This window comes from Protobothrops mucrosquamatus, unplaced genomic scaffold, assembly GCF_001527695.2.
Source record: "Protobothrops mucrosquamatus isolate PMUCROS unplaced genomic scaffold, P.Mucros_1.0 scaffold_22, whole genome shotgun sequence".
Classification (NCBI taxonomy): Eukaryota; Metazoa; Chordata; class Lepidosauria; order Squamata; family Viperidae; genus Protobothrops; species Protobothrops mucrosquamatus.
Window position 1 is genome coordinate 288770 of NW_015386098.1, and position 8007 is coordinate 296776.

The following is an 8007-nucleotide window of genomic DNA, read 5'->3' on the forward strand; positions in this document are numbered from 1 at the left end:
GGAAAGGATAAATGCTCATGGCAAAATAAAAGGGCCCAAGGCAAAAACAACAGGAGATCCAGCAATTTGGCTTGCATACAAGCAGAAACAGTGCTGTGCTTATTCAAAGTCATTCTATTTGGGCTGTTTGCTAGTTCAGTTTAATGAGCATCAGTTTCACCTTGTCATTCTAAACAGCATGACCTACTCAAAGCTGATTTTGTATAACGGTGTTTAATCATAGCCATGGGTACCAGCTACTGCTCTCTTCAGCCAGCCAAATTGTAATGCAGAAGACACTTCCCCCCAGTTTCCTTTTTCTTCTGAGTTTACAAATGGAAGGAAAATGTTTTGACTAAAAATTGCCCATGATGAAAAGTGAACTACTTTCTAAAATTGGATATGGCCTATAAATTTAATAAATAAAAAAATAAAAATTTAAAAATAAATTAATATAAATTTTTAAGACAGATGGAAAAATACATTGTGCATATTTTAAACTATGGGAAAAGACATCTAAGGAGCAATAATCATCCCCAATCAAACAGTAGCATGGAAGATCCCAAGAAGATGAACGGTAGAATGGATGTTAGAGAAGGGCAGAGAAGCTGTGCAAATATAATTAATCCTCAGACTGTATATCTTTTTCTTCCTTAGGTTAATCTATTGCTCATAAACTGGAATCCTATTGCACACTTGATAGATAAATATGCTTACCTTAGTTTTCTTGACTATTCTATTTCTAAGACAAACTGGGATAAAAACCACCCAAATGTTTAACTGTAATAACAAATAAGAGATAACCCACACTGCAATAACAAATAAAATAATAGAAAATTCTATCAAAATGATGTGAATAGATTAACATTTTGAATGAGAGGCCCAACGAAGATTTATTTGCTGACCCAACCCATTAAGTATTAATAAAGATAAAAACACATATGACAAAATTGAGACTACAATTTTGAGACTACAGTTTCAACTTCCAAAGTCCATCTACTGGAAAATAGATCACACTGAATTAAATGGAACCATGTCAAATCATTATGCATACAACTGCACTATCAAACTGCAAATGAATTATTACTATACAGTTTTCATTCACTCCACTGCTGTAGTGGAGCATCAAGGGTTATAGAATATCTACCCATCCTGCAACATTTTAACCTTATTCCTGAAAGATTATCATTATTGAAGGAATGGAATAAGATTTCTTAACCTTATCCTATTTGTCAGGCCCAAACTCAATGATAATATGGTGACATCCAATCAAATCCACTCCTTTATACGCTTACCCCTAATGGATAAATTGGATCTTGTCAAACTGAAGCTATAAGCTTCTAAGCTACTAAATATATCCGGAGAGATTCTATGTTATGATTACTCTGAACCTCTCTGCCCCTGCCATCCAGTTCGGAAATGTGCAGTCTCTTAATTTAGGATTTTCTGTGATGGAATGTACTCCCTCCTCCCTAGGCAGGCTCTGACTGCCAAAACCCCTCTCGACCCTACTTCTCCAGGTGCACATTCCGTCACACTACTTCCTCAGAAATGAGAAGTTTGAGAAATTTGATTCACTGTAAAAGGAAATCACTGTAGGCTTACAGGCATTCTGTCACATTTGAGTTTGCTTACAGACGCCCAGTTTTTATCTAACTGGAGATATACAGTTATATAAATTGGGCAACCAGTTTCCAGTGTCCACAATTCCACCTTGATTTCTTGTCTTCTCCTCTTCCAGCTTGGCCAGACTCTCATTTTTAATTTAATTTAGGAGACAAGCAGATTAGCCTTGTTCTCAGCAGTATAAATGCCAATAGGTGACAGAAGGCAGTTAGATAAAAGGGAACCACACAACAGAGGTGAGCTGCCCATGACTTCTATTGGAGATAGACTTCCAGAGGCATTATAGTGACTTGAACACAGCTCTGCAAAAGCATTGTCTACTATCAGTCAGTGGACCAGTTCCTGTGCTCCAGACAGCAGAAGAATGGTTTTCCACAAGTTTGAGTGCTGGGAGATGAAGAGATTAGCCATCTTGCTCACAATCAGTGCAGAGATTTTTGACACTAAGTTGCAAACCTCACTTTTTAATCACTTTTGAAAATGTTTTAAAGCTATCAGAGACCTTCAGAATGACGCATTTGAAAAGTCATTGGATGAGTTTTATCTTCAATTCTGAAGAAAAGAAAAAATATTTATTTTATATTCTGTTTTTATTATTTTTATAAACAACTCAAGGCAGCAAACATATCTAATGCTCCTTCTTCCTCACAACAACAACCTGGGGGATGAGTTGGGCTGAGAAAGAGTCACTGGCCCAAGAGTCACAAAGGCCAGACTTCAACTCACGGTCCCTTGGTTTTTAGTCTAATGTGTTAACCATTAGACCAGCAAAAAGCTAAATAAGATTTTGATCTAAGAAAATTATAAATGTATTAAGGGTTCAGATAAATTTAAAATGTTGTTTTTATTAGAAAAGATGGAATTAACTATAAAAATGAAGAACATTTCATGGGCAATGGACTTTTGGTTATCCCGGCAATGTCAACCCATCCTACCTGGTCAGGCAGGCAGAAAGGATGTATTGTAGATTCCCTCAGTTAAAGATTTTGACTGCAAGATCTAAGAAGAGATCTATTGTCCCCATCCTGTGGAACATCTTGCCTTCAAAGCAAGGCCTTCTGGCTTTCCAGAAAAGCATCAGGATCTGGCTCTGCCAATTGACATGGAAGGGAGTTGTCTAAGAGTGATGTGCAATCCTGAAGTCACTACCTCACCATCTCTTTAATTTTTTTAACCTGTAAGTTTCTAACCACTAATTATAACTTGGTTTTAATTCTATTTTTAACTCTGTTTTTATTTTATTTTTACATTGTGTATATTTTTTATTTGTAAGCCACCCAGAGTCACTTAGGTGATATGGGCATTGTAGACATTTGATAAATAAATAAATAATACTTGGACTTACAAAATGATACCAAATATTATAACATCAGAAATATTAAAGGAGAACTTTGAATAATGAAACCAGAAGTTAGTAACTATAATATATGCAACACCATCTGAAATGATGATGCTTCTATGGACAGATTATGTCTAAAAGATGTTAATGAAGGGATGACAGACATCGAACAAATTTTATCTGGAAAAAAATAGAGAAAGTATAGAATATGGAACTACAAGTGAGAGGCCAAGAAAATAATTTTGAAAAGGACTTTTTATTGGGTATACAAAAGAAACTGACTGAAATTTTAAAAATTAAATAGAAAACACAAATAATAAACCAAGAGTATAATTTGGAAAATATGTTCTTATTGGAAGCTTGTTAAAATCTTGAAAAAGTCCGTGCGATGAGATAAAGAATTGAAGAGAAATTAAATCCTACAGCAATATATGATTGAATTAATGTTTAAGATTGTTAGAAGTACAAGGAAGGAAAACTCATATAAAGTTGGTTTGATAAAGGTTAAAACAAGATATGTTGTTACTTCTGGCAACCTTTTATGGACTTTCTGTTGACTGTTGATATTTTATGGATTTGCTTATAGATAAGGGATTGCTATGAGATGAAGAGATTTCTGTTTATAACTCTATGGGAGCTGCAGAGTTACTAAATTTGTTTATATTTGTGATGAAGGTTGGAAGTCCCTTTTATATATTTCTTTTCTTTATTATATTCTTTCTTTTTCTACTTGCTTTTTTTCTGCACGTTTGATTCTTTTTTCTCTTCTCTAACTTTAGTTTGTATTAGTTTTTACTACTGTAATCAAGATTCTTAATAGAAATTATATTTATATTAAAAAGGATTTATATTAGAGATCACACACTTTCTGTTCAATCTGCTTGATGAAGTTCTGTCTGGAAGCATATTTTAAAATAGTCCAATAGAAAGTCCATATAAGATATTTAGGGAAGTTGTCAGCATTCAGTTGTTTGTGTCTCAGTCTATTTGAAATCCTGAGAAAAGTCACATCATACGCTTAATATATGGTATGCTTAAACCTGATTTATTGTACGGTTTATATGATACATGAGCATATTCTTCTGCAAACTACAGATTATCTTCACATAGTGGGAACACAGTGTCCTCATCTGGAAGAAAGGAGAAATAAAATTATTCTGTCAGATATTTCTTAGTCATTCAAAAGAAATCAATGTTTTTAACAAAAGGACTGTACTAGACAATGTGAGACTATTAAGATCATTTTTCAATCACTTTAACCATACTTTCCTTGATCTTAAAATCTGCTTGAAGAAGGTTTGCTTCAAATTCATGCTCAGCCATAACTTACAATTTTTCTCATTGTTGCTTCTGAAGCCACTTAGATGTCAAACAAAGAAAGATTTATGAGTTTTATTTTCCAACTCTGTTGCTAGAGCAGTCAAAACAAAACAGAGAAAAGGATAAACCCTTCATTCCTCTCTCCCTCATGCTTCTGGCAAAACTTCCAAAAGAGAACTAACATATCTCTTTGATGGAGAGAATTGTGTGCAGATAAGACTCACATATCTTGCCAAGAAAAGCAAATATGCTGAGTCACTCATGCATCCGTTTTAGACGTTTACTATGTAATGCCTGGAACCAGTCACTTTGAAATTATTCTCCATCTGTCAAATGGTAAGATAAATTATGTTTCATATAGTACTGTTGCATAGAACAATAGGTTCAAACATCATTCATATACATACACACATAAAAGCACATATACACACAGTCTTCTATCTGAGGCTTAGTGTTTACTGAGAATAATAAACTCAAATCATATTTTAAACAGAGGAATACAACTTTATTTGTCAAGAATGGAGGGCTGTTCTTTTATATTTCTATAGACATATAGAATTGTCAATGAAATTCAAATCTATATTAAATAATCTATATTAAAACAGTTTTTTTTCCAATCTTATCTTCCAGTATGAAAAATGAATTGGACTTTCTTATTGAATCTTCCTTTTTTCCTTTTCAATTTTATAACAAGATTCACACATGAGGTTAAGTCATAGTTTGACTAACAATTGCCTTCTGAGTTATAAATCATGATATATCTACTATGGCTAAATTAAAAGGGTACACTAAGCAAAAACCAAACAAACCCACATTATAATTTATCCAGTGTATGAACTGACCTTCTCTGTCATGTAAATTGTATAATTGTCTGTGTTATACTTCATTTTAACTGTGGTGAACCGCAAACCAGAGACTGTCAAGCTAATTTTCTTATTAAAATAACAGCTTTATTGATGAATTAATGAAGAGTAACTCTTCCTTATTAACTCATCAATAGAGCTATTATTGCAATAATATGGCTCTATAGCTGTAAAGTACATACTCATCTTTAATGCATAATGATCTAAAATCATATGGCAATTTTTTTGATATTACCCCCAAATGTGTCAATTAACAGGATAGGATAAAATCATATGCGTTAATATAAAGCAATTGTTTTTTAAAAAATAAACTTGCTTCTTAATCACTGCCAGAAAAGCACTTTTTGCTTTGGGCTTCAGACATAGACAGATCATATACTCTGGCACCTTCTCAGATCACATTCTCCTAATCTCAGAGGAAACAGTGGTGGAAATACCAATCAGCTGACTGCGCTGATGATCTCCCATTTTCCTAGTGGATCAGAAAAATCTGTACTCCTCTAAGTCACCCATTCCCATTTCCCAGTTCAGACCACATAAATTGGGTTAGAATTGGGTTTGGACATAAATAAATCTTACTAATTTTATTTTAGCATGGTTTACTTCTTTTCTTCAGGCAGTTGCACCTTGGTCTTGGTTGAACTTAAAGAAAAACAGAGTTGGAATGTATTAGTACTTGTATGAGAGACCAGCAGAAAATCCCAAGGCACAGGCTAGATTGGAAATAAATTACTTCTATGTGGTATCAGAAAAGTGTATGGACATATTACTCAAAGTCAAGCCTGACTTGAAATACTATTTATTTGATCTAAATTGAAGAGATAGATGTGTTATTCTATCCTGCAGCTAGCTCAAAAATACAGTCCTCCAAGATTCTTTATTTTCAAATAAGAGAACTATTTTTCACAGCTCAGTAATCTATAAATTGTCTTAGTGGCGTGAACTTTTTGGCATCACTTCTGATTTCTGTATAAAGCAGCTCTGCACTGATTAATTTGATGGTGTGGAAGGCATCTCTCTTTTATGTTTGTCCTAAAGTTCTGGTGTCTGATCAGGGTTTATTCATCTGTACTAGGATTTTTTGAAGATTAGAGTAAGTTTCAATTGCTGTCCATTTTTTTTAGCTTTGAAGTAGTTTTGCTTTTCCATTTCCAGGCTCTTCCATTGTTATATGGAATCAAAATTAAAATAGAAAAGCTAAGATGCCTTAAAATTTACCATTTAAGACAGAAAATTATCAACAAGAAAATAGAATCCCCTCTGTTCATCTTCTAGGCCTCCGTGTGTCATTCAGCTTCCATTGAAACCCTTCAGCAGAATATCAGCTGGTGTTGCTTCTGGCTACTCATGCTATATTGTCCAAAGCGTTGGTATCAAAGGCTACAAATTAGGATGATTTCTATGGAAATGTGTTGACCAACTCCTCAAGACATAACCATGGTAGTAAGCTGCATGGATTCCTCAGAAGAGAAATAGTCTGGAAATGAAATTCCAAGCTATTTATGATTCTCAGCATAATATAACTCCTATTCATAAATTATCAGCAGAATGATATAAGTACACAGTTTTGGTTAAATACTGAAGGAGACTGACTGAGTCAAAAGAGAGATCACAGCTTTTAACAGCATGTCCTTATTAGGCTGAGTAGTCAGTTTGATTCCCTTTAGCAGGAAAAACACCAGAGGAGAGAGAGAGATGTTCTCTGAATTTGTAGGCTGAAATAAAATCCAGAACCATACTGATGTATTGCTTATTTTGCTTTTTGAACTTGAATACTATGGGAGAGGAATTTAGGCTGTTCAGAAAGTAAGCAACCATATAAGAGATCACTACGACAGCTCTTTAGTTCCTCTTTGGGATAAACAAGGAGGAAAGAAGAATAACTTTGTTTTGACACAAAGTCTCCTATTGCTTCTTCCACAAGATCCCACCCTCTTGGCAACTGTCCCTTAACAACAACTGACACTGACTGTCTTCAAGAGAGGAGTGAACTGATTAGCTACAGGAAGAAATGCGAAGTTCACCAGCAGCTGAAAGGGAGAAGAGGAGAGACAAGGCAACTGTATCAGAGACGCAAATGCATCACTTTAGTACTGAAAGGCAGAAGAAATCTTAGCATTTTTTTAACTGTTAATTTTTGTAAAAGCAAGGGCTTTTGGTTGAGGCTTTTGTGTTATTGTAATTATTTTCTTGTTATTTATATTATTGATTTCAGCCCCTTTGCTCTTTCATTTCCCTCTTGGAAATCTGCACAAGAGGGGGGCAGAGGTCAGGGAGATGCATTGACCGGTTTCTATGGGTTGATGTCACAGCAAAGCTCTCAAGTCAAACCTTCTGGATTTGAAGTTACAAAGCAACAACTCTGCAAGGAGGAGAGGAGACTGACAGCTGTATTTTGGACTGAACTAAGATGAGAGGGTAGGTCTTCTGCACAAGAGCCCCCAATCAAGCATTCTTCCTCCGAGTCCAGAAGACAAAGGGGCAAGTGCTGATTCCTGAAGAACAAATTTTGGACCATGCGTGTCTCCTGATTCAGCATAGGACAGCCACTGAGGCACAGTTGCCCTTCTCTTTCTGGAGCCTGGCGAAGGGGTGTGGGGTGTGGGTGGATTGGGGTAAAGAAGCAAGAGACTTAGGTAGGAAGCATCTGGCTCCGGCTGCTGCAGCAGCAGTGGCTGCAGCTGCTAATTCAGTCCTCTGAACCAAGGCTGCTGGCTGCACCTGAATCAAAGATTTCCCTTCTCAAGGAAGGAAAAGGTAAGAGATGAGCTTTATATTTTTATTATACCTGGGAACAATAGCTCCCAGCAGTAATGAATGTTTCAAAAGGAAGACATTTAAAGATTTTCTAAGAGGTGTGTGTGTGTGTGTGTGTGTGTG